The sequence below is a fragment of the Bacillus rossius genome (assembly GCF_032445375.1).
Source record: "Bacillus rossius redtenbacheri isolate Brsri chromosome 9 unlocalized genomic scaffold, Brsri_v3 Brsri_v3_scf9_2, whole genome shotgun sequence".
Lineage (NCBI taxonomy): Eukaryota > Metazoa > Arthropoda > Insecta > Phasmatodea > Bacillidae > Bacillus > Bacillus rossius.
Window position 1 is genome coordinate 8,085,228 of NW_026962013.1, and position 11,830 is coordinate 8,097,057.

General features: G+C 35.6%; 1 protein-coding gene across 7 annotated transcripts in view; it reads right to left on the minus strand.

Annotated features, from left to right (window-relative positions):
* Positions 1 to 11,326, minus strand: part of LOC134543062 (venom allergen 5-like) — a 61,311-nt gene extending 49,985 nt beyond the window's left edge. For 5 of the 7 annotated variants that reach the window (XM_063387789.1, XM_063387790.1, XM_063387786.1 and 2 more), the window contains exon 1: positions 11,169 to 11,325. The gene's annotated coding sequence lies outside the window, so the exon portion shown is untranslated. Of the gene's footprint in view, positions 1 to 6,864; positions 6,997 to 11,168 lie in introns of all 7 variants that reach the window. The other 2 variants (XM_063387793.1, XM_063387794.1) reach the window with 2 other exon arrangements.
* Positions 11,327 to 11,830: the final 504 nt, after the last annotated feature.

Sequence of the window (11,830 nt, forward strand, 5' to 3'; positions counted from 1 at the left end):
AGACATGCAAAATTCGCGGATTCATTTCGCGATAGGCTAGCATCAAAACAACTATACCTTCGTACCGCTTTTACAATTGGCCAACATTTTATCCGGGGAACTGTGATCCAATGGGAAACACTAAACAAAGAAAGTGCCGAATTACGGACAGCCTAGTTGAGACGTCTCACGCGTCAGTAGCCAATGAACATGTGTCATTTCCGCAAGTATTTAAAGGACTGTGGAGTCTATCCTAGAGGTCAATGAATCCGCGAATTTTGCAGGTCTCTACTTATAAGCTACCAACCACACTGCTTTCGAAACCAATATGGATGCCAAAAAAATAGTGCGCTAGGATCTGCTGTCCGTCGAGTTCTGACAGCGAGGAAGTTCACTCAGCCTTATCGCGAGCGGGCGAGAGAGCACTCCGACAAGGCTTGCCAATCTTTTAGGGCTAAAAGTCAACATTACCGCTAGTTCCCGACCTCATTCTTCAGTATACATTTATGTGCTTTTGACGTGGTAACGTCTTATAAATCGATGAACGCCGGCTGCACGCACGAAAAATTGTCACGTTCCGCCTGAGCCGGGTGTGCAAGAACCGGCCGACCACCGTGCGAGAAAATCTTCTATAATATCGAACAGGTTAAGGCGGGCTTTTTACTAACTAATTGTTCGTGATTATATTTAAACAAATGTTTTAATTAAATTTGCAAAAACTGTAAATAATATTTGAAAATAAAAATAAAAAAGTATGCAATTTTTCATCAATTGTTTTCTTATGACGTTATCACGTAAAATTATCGTCCGTAAACTGACTTTACAGACAACCCCCTTTTTGGCGTGACAACGTCTAATAAATCGATGAACGCCGGCAAGACGCACGAAAAAGGATGACTCATTGTCCCGTTACGCACATTGTCCCGTAACGCTCATTGTACGCTTGCGCCGCATCTATCTCTCTTCCACTCGATTGGAACAACCATCAATTTGACTTTTTCGAGGCACATTAAACTTTAAACACTCCCATTCGTTTCCTACTTTTCCTATCATCGTCCTATCCTTAACAGAATAACACAGTTTGGAAGAAGTTAAATAGCAAACATGTATAAAAGTTATAGTTAAAATAATCTCTTCGTTAAAGTAATAAACATATTTGAATTAATGAGTGCAAATAAAAGTAAATTTATCAATTAAATTGTAGATTTCATTTCACTCCTTCTTTGTATCCATACAAATTAGTGATAATTCAATAAAAATGATTCAATTTTATTCATAAAAGTATGCAATCATTTCATCAATGTTTTGTTATGACGTTGTCACGTTAAAATATCGTTCGTTAACCGACTTTACAGACAACCAATTTTTTATTTTATTTTAAGAATCGAATTCTAGATACTTTTTGAGTACTTCGGCTCGGGTGAGCTTATGGACTTCCTCTATGGACTCCAAACAGCGCGCGGTCTTGCCGGGTGGAACCAATATCTTCCCCATTTCTTCCGAGGACGTGACATCATGTTGTTTCAGTTGTGGCCGGCGCGGGCTTTCAGCGTCTGTGCTCTCAGACTCTCTTTCCCCCTCCCCATTCCTCCCACGTCTGCCTCCTTCATCCTCCACTTTCAACCAATTTCCCCCATTTTCTTTCATGTAGAACCTTTCCCCCGTTCTTTCTCCTCCTCTCCCCCCTCCTCAACCTCTCTTTTCCAACCTCATTCAAACAATCTTGGCCGAAGGGTGAACAAACTGCAAAACACACTGAGCCAGTATTTTTCCAGTTCATATATATTATATGTAGAGACCTGAAAAATTCGCGGGTTCATTTCGTGTTATGCTAAAATTCAAATAATTATACCTTAGTGCTGCTTCTGTCATTGGTTCACTGTTAATCTGGAGTAATGAGGGCCAATTAGAGACCCTCACTCATAGAAGTGTCGAATCACAGGCCACCCAGTCGAGACGACTCACAAGTCAGCAGCCAATGAACAGTTGGCATTTGCCCGAGTGTGTAGAGGATATTGGAGTCTATCCTGGAGGTCATTGAACCCGCGAATTTTTCCGGTCTCTAATTATATGACTTGAATAAGATAATCAAAACTTTACAATCCACTGTACGTAACTTGTATTTATGTATATTTATTTACCACTTAAGGGTTATGGATTATCATACCGGATAAGACATCGGCAAGAGATGTTAAGAAGATATTAAGTTTCGTTTAGTGTAATTTCATCTTTCTTTTTCAAATATTAATTGTCACTAGAGTTACGACTTCTAACACAGTTAATATAACTGACTAGTCCTACTTAAATCGTGATTTATTGCAACGCACATTATTCCTTGGCAATTAAGTCCTAGCGATGGCTTTATTTTATTTTGTCCCGTTATTTTATTTAATGTTAAATTTGTTTTAATTTGTTTTAATTTGTTTTTAATTGAAATTTTATTGTATACACTGAATTGCAAGTTTGTTCTGTAAATGCGTGCACTGAATTCCAGACCAATCCAAAAATTTGTGTGAGTAGACTGTACATCTGGCACGTGTGGTATTGTATGCGTTATCTCGTGAACAAACATAATTTTCGAGCGTATTAGCTCAGAGCTCAAGTGTTGATAACGATAAAAAAGAAATGTTACTTCAAAGCACATGTTCCCAAAAAAAAATTCATCTGTCCCAACAAACTCATACTGGTGCACGCATAGGCAATGTTAGAATTTAAGTACACAGCTATGTACGACCTCACTTCACTTGTCCTTGTTGTGCATTGTAGTTCGTATCACGCTTAGGTTGCCGTACAGAGAAAACGGCATCCACTGTTGCCAGATTGATACAACCCAGATTGTTAACATTAAAATGCTCATGTTATATACTATCAATAATTATAATAATTTTGCTATAATTTTATTTTATTATTTTTTCAAAAATCAGGAATTAGTGTATTTTTGATTATTATTACAGTTGTATTTATTCTGAAAGGGAAAAATACAAATTCTAACAACAATTATATTATTTTACAGGATCAGTCATCACTAATAATAACAAAGCATTTAATTAATAATTCCCTATGAAGAAGCAGAAGCCAAATTTTCAGCTTGAAAAGATAAAAACAAATTTACCGAAGGATGAATTTGTCATTTAATGAGATACGTATTTAGCTTTATGTTACTGTCGGGTAAAATGCCCGAATGTTGAAATGTCATTAAGGTTGGTCGGGTAAAATGACCGAAGGTTGAAATGGCATTCAGGTTCAATTACTTTCTGCAAAACGACTGTCGAAGTCTACTGCCGTGCTCCCACAAGATGTAAGCACGCTGCCTTGCTGGGAGAACGTCTCTCTGCAGACTGCCTGTACACCAGGGGCGAGGGGTCGTCAAATAATTACGCCTGCTGTCGTAACGATACGTTGATAGAATTCATTTCCCCCGTCGTAAAAAGTGTCTCATAACGGAAGTCCTCTGTCGCCATAACTACAGTTTGAACGTTTTGACGTGACGTCTAATAAATCGATGAACGCCGGCTGCACGCACGAAAAAGTGTCCCGTAATGCACATTGTCCCATAACGCACATTGTCCCGTTATGCGTTGTCCCGTAACGCACATTGTCCCGTTACGCTTTGTCCCGTTACGCTCATTGTACGCTTGCGCCGCATCTATCTCTCTTCCACTCGATTGGAACAACCATCGATTTGACTTTTTCGAGGCACATTCAACTTGAAACACTCCCATTCGTTTCCTACTTTTCCTATCATCGTCCTATCCTTAATAGAATAACACAGATTGGAAGAAGTTAAATAGCAAACATGTATAAAAGTTATAGTTAAAATAATCTGTTCGTTAAAGTAATAAACATATTTGAATTAATGAGTGCAAATAAAAGTAAATTTATCAATTAAATTGTAGATTTCATTTCACTTCTTCTTTGTATCCATACAAAATAGTGATAATTCAATAAAAATGATTCAATTTTATTCATAAAAGAAAGCAATCATTTTATCAATGTTTGGTTATGACGTTGTCACGTTAAACTATCGTCCGTAAACCAACTTTACAGACAACCTATTTTTTTATTTCAAAATCAATGAGTACCTAAGCGTTGGGGGAAGCCTACAGTTCACAGGGATGGAGCAACACCCGAATAGTTCCGAAGTTCTCCGAAGTTCTCCGAAGTTCACAGATCGATCTTTAAAAAACACTGTATTTCAAGGATAAATAAATTTCACGGTCATAGAGTATTTTATATAACGCTAACCTAACCTAACTAACCTTTCATTTTAATCACGATAACCTAACCTAACCTCCCGGGAAAAAAAATTAAAAAACCGTTATTAATTACACTGACCGAACCTAACCAAACATTAACATTTTATACTTCGGTAAACTTCGGAACTGTTCGCTATCCAAGCAGTGACGTCATATGGAAGGCAGCTGCGCACTGAAATGGTAGATTTCGTTGCGCATTTCTCTGTAAAAATCGGTGCATAACTATCATAGCTTACTTAAATAGTCTTGATCGAAGGACGTGAATTCTCGTGAAAGAAATTAAGATTTTTTTAAGTCTGAAAAAAAAAGTTTTATAAAGCTATTATAATGTAAATTGTACTTTTTGTGGACCTTTACTACGGACATGTTCTTGTATGCTTGTCTATAGTTTTTTTGTTAGAAGTAAACTTGAAAGCTGCTAGGCCGATCTCATAAATTATTTGACGGTTATAAAGTTACTTTATTTCAGATGGACATAGGCTGTATTTTATTTTAAATAAAAAAAAAATTGTAAGTCACTTGTATTAAAGTTTGTACTGAAACCGGGAAATTACGACCAATGTTACTACTTTCTTGGCCAACATTGATTAAACTGTTACAGTTATAACAATAGGCTGCTGTATTATATATCCTTAACATATCTAACAAATCTCGCAAGTCGACATTAATTTTTGATCTTGAACAGGTCTTTCTGTAATTAACTTTGCCATCATGTCAACACTTAGTTTTTTGACGTGACAACATCTAATAAATCGATGAACGCCGGCTGCACGCACGAAAAAGGGTCCCGTAACGTACATTGTCCCACTACGGATGAGTCCCGTTACGCTCATTGGACGCATGCGCCGTATCTCTCTTCCACTCGATTGGAACAACAATCGATATATGACTTTTCAATCATGTTTTCGTCGTTTGAATTATTAATATTATATAATTAAACGATCGTCCACCGATTTTCATCACAATCGGTACGGATATTTAAAAGTAATGTTGAATTTTCAAATAAGTTCTTAACGAACAATGGTGTTTTACAGTTACGCATAATAATTCAAATTACACCCGGGATCTTTTGCACAATGTTTTTAAAAATATTGTAACACATTTTAAATAAGTTTGGTGTATTTGGGATGCGTATTTGTTATAAAATCGTATTATAAAAACGAAATAATATTATTCCCCTACGGTGCTGCTATCTACGGTGACGGACGCGAACCGAACGAATCGTGCTCTCTAGCAGCTGCCGCGGGAACCAGGCACTCGTTAATACATATTTTCCTTTGTTTATCACGAGGGGCGTTATTATTAATGAATTATAAATAAAATTTCGTGCCCGGGGCCACAATTGCATATCATTTTGAGCACTGGAAGACATAAAAATGTAAAATATTCTCGACGAATTTTAATCTGTGGTTTTGATTGCTTATTACAACAACAATTTCGGCAATAGGTTAATTATTCTTGCATTTTAAAAATCTGATTACTAGTATAATTTCAAGTATTTATTCTTTTATTATTAAAATAAAAATGATTCAATTTTATTCATAAAAGTATGCAATCATTTCATCAATGTTTTGTTATGACGTTGTCACGTTAAACTATCGTCCGTAAACCGACTTTACTGACAACCAATTTTTTTTAGATATGAATTTAAAGGCCAGACATTTAACATACATATTTGAAAATTGACATTAATTTATATATTAGTTTTTTATTTAAGTGATCCTTAAAAGAAAAACTTTTTCTGCTTGAAATCTTATCTACTACGAGAAAGCACAGCTATTTTCTGATTAAAAAAAGTTTTTTTTTTTGCTTTAGAAATGCATAATTTATGTTAGTTTTTAAATGCCCTACAACGCTGTCACGGCGAGACTACATCTTACGCGCTGAGTATCAGAGGGCGCCTTTTGTGCTGTGGTGAGGTTTCGGCGCTGCAGAGCTCAATTTCCCTTCGACAGTATCGGGCGATCTCCGTATTATAACACCCCCCCCCCCCTTTTCCAACCCCCCCCCCCCTTTCCCACCTCGCCTACGGGGAAGCGCTACAAATGCCGGAGCTGGCGATTATTCCCAATTCCCTCCGCTTCCCGCTCCTTTTCCGGCACTTGGAAGTTTTCACCCCCCGCCTTGTAGCCTTCTCAGCGCGGCCTTTTACGTACCTACCTAAAATATTTCCCTTTACCAATACCATGAACCGTGTTCTTAATTTATTTAAAGAAAAAAATGGTCTGAATGCAATGAAAAATAAATTGAATACTTATTTTCAAAAATAATGTATGCCTGAACTTAAGTTTATTTCATAGTTATTACTCTTAAGTTTTCCAAATTGTTCTTAAAAAAATAATTGAATAGCGTAAATTTCAAAAATTAATATTTTTCTGTTTTAAGTTGATAGGAAAATTAAATTTTATTCTTTAGTTTTTGGTCTACTTTAACCTGGATGAGACTCTCATATCTCTTTTCTAGAAGCAATCTAGCGGAAAACCAAAAGTTTTCTTTGATTAGTAACTTTTGAAAGTAATTTTAAATAGTGCATGATAAGATATTTATATGCTGAGATAATTTGATAAATATGATTTTCCTTGTAATTTATTTTTATAAAAGTGAAAAATTCAATATTTGATGATATTACCCTGGTTGTTTTTCTTCTTAATTTTTTTGTTCATTAACTAGCACATTTTACGTCTGCTTGGATTATCTTTGCGTCGATCCATAGTGCCTTGAAACTCTGTCGCTTCTTGTCCTTGTTTTTTTTTTAAAGTAGCTGTAACAAAAATAACTTGTTTTTAATCTTCAGTGCTGAAAGAAACAACGTGGAAAGTTGAGCAAAGGGGTGGATCGCCTTGGCGAATGACAAAGCTCCGATACCCCCCCCCCTTCCCCCATTTCCAACTACTCCCTCGTTTCGTGGTTGATTGCGCCAGACTTTGCACTGGATCTCTTAGAAGCGGAGAAAATGTTAGATCTATTTCGGGAAGTTCTGAAGATGGAAACTCTTCGCCTGGTTGCCGCCCATGGATCCGTAGCAAGCAAAGGTGCGTGGCACGAACCATAGATGTATTCTGCCCGCTTGCACAGTCGTGGCTTGATCAAATGCTTTAGAACTCAAGACCAGACATTTTCTGAAGATCGCGGAAAACCATTGCGTTCAGCTATCCCAGCTAGAGTTGCTTCGTACTTAGGATTGAAGGATATTTGTTATGTTTATGTAATTTCGGTAAAGGGCTCCTATTTATCTGGTTCGTACATCAATAATTTGCACGAAGAAGAAGAAGAATGTGTGATAATTTGGCCTGTTTTCGAATATGTGTGTTCTCGCGGCGTGTTAAATAAGCGTTGAAATCAGTTGGTATGCGCTGGTAATGGATCAGATGTACGGCATAACCGGCGCAGTATGTGCTGTAATGATTACCAAAAGCAAAATAATGAGAAATCGTTCTGTTCAATCCCAAATACGGAACATGTAGTTGTATTCCAAAAACATATTTGTTTCTGAAATATTTTCCCTGCGAATGTATCAAAGATTTTGACATTCCTGCTATCGTATGAAAGTTGAATAATTAATAGGAGCTACACACAATGATTTGAAAAATAAATATGGGTTTATTTTTATTTTTCAGGTACCTAAGCTTCCATTAGCTATTGTGTTAAAGAGGTTATGAATGGTTAAAAACAGATATTACGAAGCATTTTTTTTGTTACAATTCCTACATACGCTTGTCACAGTGTTATTTCTCCTTGCCGTAAGTAATTACGTAATCCACTTTTCTGAAAAAAGATTTGTGCCTATTTCACAAGGAAACGCTAGTGTTCATTGTTTCCATGTTTCTCAGTGCTAAACAGGTCGAATGTGCGCTATTGAGTTCTATAGTATTTGGCTTGAGACAAAGTAGAGTATTCCTCTGTTTGATTAACCTTCAAAGTTAATTTTTGTTAGATTTTACTTATCTGACTCTGCGAGTGGCCCTAGCTCTGCGGAGTGGGTGACTTTTCTAAAGTTTAACTCATTTATGTTAGCAATTGGTTGGCAATGCGAACCGAATCTGTTTAAAGGCAAAAGCTAAAAGTTTATTTTAATAGCTCCAAGAAACCCGCTAAGAACAATCGTAAAAAATGACATCATTATCTCTTTAATTATTTTGGTTCACTGAAGTGGACAATTTATAACTCAATGATAAATTTAGTTTATATGAACTCTGAAAATGTGAGTTATAGTGTATATTCTTGTGAAAATCATATTAATGGCTATTAAATAAATAAATATTATTATAACTTTAAAAAATATAATAAAAACAATATATGTTAATAATATTATAATGACAATCTAAAATATTTGCTTTATGAAAAAATTCCAGATATGTACATAAAGCTTACGTAGATAAAACAAAAGTGAATGATTTTTTTCAGTACTCGCTAGTGATGTGTATCTAACCTTGGTAGCGAGCAAATGCATGTGTTCTTTTGTTGCAAATACACTGTTACCAACGATAAAGATTTAAATTAACTACATTTTGTACAAAAGATTTTTTTCTGAACCAAGTATTATTAAACTCAAATAGTGAACAGAATAGAAATTGTGTTTATTGGGGTTTGACTGTCAACATTATTATATTGATTTCAAAAGAAATATTCGTCGGTAAATTTTATTTTATATATTAAACATCCCAACGCATATCAAATGCGTGTGATTTAAGCTTCTGGTTCAGGTTATAAATAAAATGGCCTATTTTTACTTAAGCAATTTTATTTTTATGAAAATTAAGTATTTAGTTTCGCTGACCAACCCCCCTCCCCCCAAAAAAGGGGGTTGTCTGTAAAGTCCGTTTACGGACGATAATTTTACTTGATAACGCCATAAGAAAACATCGATGAAAAATTGCATACTTTTTAATTTTCAAATATTATTTACAGTTTTTGCAAATTTAATTTAAATAATTTGTTTTAATATAATCACGAACAATTAGTTAAAAAGCCGGCCTTAACCTGTTTGATACTATAGAAGATTTTCTCGCACGGTGGTTGGACGGTTCTTGCACGCTCGGCTCAGGCGGAACGTGACAATTTTTCGTTCTTGTTGCCGGCGTTTACGATTTACAAGACGTTATTAACGTCAGAAACAAACTAAAAACCATTATTATTAGAGGTTGAGCCAAGAAAATTTTGCTTACGCTGGGCTTTTCACTTTGTACTAGACTCTATGGATTTATGCACTCTCAGTTCATTTGTTGCTGCTACTGCCAAAGTCATTTTGTTGCGCTTGAATTGTGGTTTTAAAGCCCAATGATTCCCGAACGAATACGAAATACTCGCGCTTCTGATCATTATTACTGTCCCATTATCGCAGCGGTTATAAACGAGCTCTTTCCTTATATTCTGCTTTCGGAAATATCTTCTTTTAAGTTACACTCCCATGAGCCAGCGATAAAATACGAAAAAAATATATCACTTTACCTGAGTGCAATACATTTCAACGTTTTATTTCCCGAGTTTATGGCTTTTTATCTCTCCCGAAAGAGAAGAAATGTGAAAGCAAAAAAATAAAGCATTAACGTAGCTAGTCGGCATTTGAATATAAAACTGCGAATATATTTGCACCTGCGTTCGTGTTAAATGGCCAGAATACTTACTTTATGAAGGTAATCGCCGAAGTTTCACTAGAAATTGAACCAACCGATTATAAAAAAAAAATTCTGTTAATCTTTCAACGCCCTTACTTTATTATATTTTACTTATTTTTTATTTATTACAGAGATTGGATGCGTACTGGAAAAACAAATTCTTATCATCTTAAAATCATTGGTTGAGAGGGCTTTAATAATCCTACCTTAATATTAATAAATTTCCTTTGGAAACTTTTCGTGGAAAGATTTATTTATTCTATCAGGTTTTATGAAACCACAATACAAGTTTGATTTTTTTTACTGGTAAGCCATTTGAAGTTTCAAGACATATTTATAAAAAACTGTATCAATACTGGATAATATAAGTATAGAATAATTGGTAATTATTAAAAACCAGACCTCTTACATGTGAATTTAAGTTTAATTTACGTTTTAAATTTTATATACATGCTTCATCAATTAAACATCGTATCGATTATTTCCAGTGCTCGCAGTTACGATAATAAAGAAGAATATTATTTTCCCCTTAGCTTTTGAACATCATGGCGCCTGGAAACAAGGCGTACACTGTAAATTTTTTTTTGTCAATGGAACCGAAATATTTGTGTAAAATAACAGATATGTAAATTTATACATTCACATGAAAACAACTGTATCACTACAAAATAGCGTTCGCAGTAATACAGAGTTCAAATTCTTACCCGGACATTTATTCTTTGTGTTGTCCCAGTACCTCCAATATTGTTTGTAAACCGTTCCCCGAATAGCTCTCCAGTGCTAACTGCGCAGATTAATAAGCACAATAAAACAAAATAAAATTCAGTTATTGCATAAGTCATTGTCTTTTCCATTGTATAAGATAATTATGTTTGAATGAATCGTCAATTAAAATATAAAATTATGTGCCATTTTTCGTAAGAAAGACCCAGTATTATCTCGATACCCGTATTGTGTATATGCGAAAATAACAGTAGCCTTGTGTTGTACAAAGTTACAATATCTTTCTATTACTTGGCAACTGATTACCGAAAGACTTTTTCGTAAGGGTACAAAACTTTTTTTTTTCTGTGTAGGCGGCATGTCAGCTTATTCCGGGTCTCAGTAGAAGTTAGTGAAGGTAGACCACTATCCGGGGAGATACACGGTCTATCACAGATGGTATTAACCAGCCTGTTCTCACAACCTCATGAACCCACCGGATCACGAGAAGAGTAATACAGTGGTTAGAAACAACACAAAACATAAACGTAAAATTTGAAACGGTCGTGAACTTTTAAGGGGATAGAATTTTTAAAAAATTAAGGATTCCACTTACCAATTGCGTGGGCTCAGATTATGTCCTAAAGACATAGAAAGCAGGCGTAGATGCCGCACAGGAACATACAAAATGAACAAGTTGTTCCGGAACACAAAAAACACACACACACAATGAGACGAAAATCAACCAACCTACTATATGTACTCAAATGTAAGGAAGAATAAAGTATTTTGGTAAGGTTCCCGAATCTGCGCGACACTATCGTAATCACGCCAATTGTTCCATAAAGCGCGGGGGGGGGGGGGGGGGGGGAAACGACCAACAGACGAACATCAAGAAGTAGATTGGTCACGGTGGCGGAGGAAAAGAGGGCAGTTAATGCCGGCGCGTGGTCACGCTACTGTGCTAGAAATTACAATAAATTTACGGACATTTCAACGGGGAATTTAACTCCAATAACAAAAGAGTTCTTAGAGATTTCAGATGACCAGATCTTCGTATACTACGCTGTATTTTGGCTGCAGTATTGCGCTCTAAACAAATTTAAATACTCACGTGGACAAAGAAGAGTAATATAATGCAGACTTAATGCTTTAGTGATAAACAAAAATATATTATCTTGAAATCATGTTCGAAGTAAGTGAACTCAATGGCCGTAGCTGTAAATTTACGAAGATTCCTGGATAATTGGTAACCAGGATTCTACGTAAATTAAAGTA